Genomic DNA, 1522 nt, shown 5'->3' with positions numbered 1-1522 from the left:
GTACCCCACTGTTATATAGTAACAGACCTGTCCCCACCAGTACTGTAGTGTTATACACTGACAGACCTCTCTCCACTGGTACTGTACCCACTGTTATACAGTGACCAACCTGTCTCCACTGATAACGTTATAAACTGACAGACCTGTCCCACCAGTACTGGACCCCAGTGCTATACAGCACCAGACCTGTCCTCACTGCTACTACACCCAGTGCTATACACTGACAGACCTATCCCCACAAGTACTGTATCCGTGTTATACAGTAACAGACCTGTTCCCACCAGTACTGTATCCCAGTGTTATACAGTAACAGACCTGTCCCCTCTGGTACTGCACCCCTGTGTTATACACTGACAACCCATTCCCCACCAGTATTGTAACCCAGTGTTATACAGTGACACACCTGTCCCCACCAGTAGTGTACACCAGGGTTATACACAGACAGACTTGTCCCCACAAGTACTCTATCCACTGTTGTAATCTGACAGGCCAGTCCCCACCAGTACTGTACCCCAGTGATATACTGCGAGAGACCTGTCCCCACCAGTACTGTACCCTAGTAATATAGAGCAACAGGCCTGTCCACACCAGTACTGTACCCGTGTAATACACTGACAGACCTGTACCCACTGTTACACAGTGACAGACCTGTCTCCACTGATAATGTACCCCACTGTCATACAGTGACAAACCTGTCCCCGCCAGTATTGTACCAGTGTTATACAGTAACAGACCTGTCCCCACCAGTACTGTACTGCAGTGTTATACACTGACAGACCTGTCCCCACTGGTACTGCACCCCTGTGTTATACAGCAACAGACCTGTCCCTACCAGTGCAGCACCCTGGTGTTGTATAGCGACAGTCCTGTCCCAAACATTACCGCACCCCAGTGTTATACAACAACAGACCTGTCCTGACCAGTACGTACCCCAGCGTTATACAGCGACAGACCAGTCCCCACTAGTACTGTACGCCAGTGTTATACACTGACAGATGTGCCCTCACCAGTACCGTTCCCTGGTGTTATCCAGCAACAAACCTGTCCTCACTGATACTGTACCCTGGTGTTATACACTGACAAACCAGTCCTCACCAGTACTGCACCCCAGTGTTTTACAGTGACAGACCAGTCCACACCATCACTGTATCCCAGTGTTATACAGCGAAAGATCTGTCCCCACAAGTTCCCTACCCACTGTTATACAATGACAGACCTGTCTCCACTGATAATGTACCCTAGTGCTATACAGTGACAGACCTGTCCCCACCAGTACCATACCCAGTGTTATACACTGACAGACGAGTCTGCACCATTATTGTACCCCAGTGTTATACAGCAACAGACCTGTCCCCACAAGTACTCTACCCACTGTTATACGACGACAGACCTGTCTCCACTGGTACTGCACCCGTGTTATACAGCAACAGACCTGTCCCAACCAGTACTTACCCCAGTGTTATACAGTGACAGACCAGTCCCCACCAGTACCGTACAGCAGTATTATACAGTGACAGACCTG

General features: G+C 49.5%; 1 protein-coding gene across 1 annotated transcript in view; it reads right to left on the bottom strand.

Annotated features, from left to right (window-relative positions):
* Positions 1-1522, bottom strand: part of LOC125487867 (CREB-regulated transcription coactivator 3-like) — a 7531-nt gene that overhangs the window by 5283 nt on the left and 726 nt on the right. The window lies entirely within an intron of this gene.

Source organism: Rhincodon typus, chromosome 46 (assembly GCF_021869965.1).
Source record: "Rhincodon typus isolate 14 chromosome 46, sRhiTyp1.1, whole genome shotgun sequence".
NCBI classification, from domain to species: Eukaryota; Metazoa; Chordata; class Chondrichthyes; order Orectolobiformes; family Rhincodontidae; genus Rhincodon; species Rhincodon typus.
Note: the sequence above shows the minus strand (reverse complement) of the source record. Positions and strands in the feature narration are given on the sequence as shown.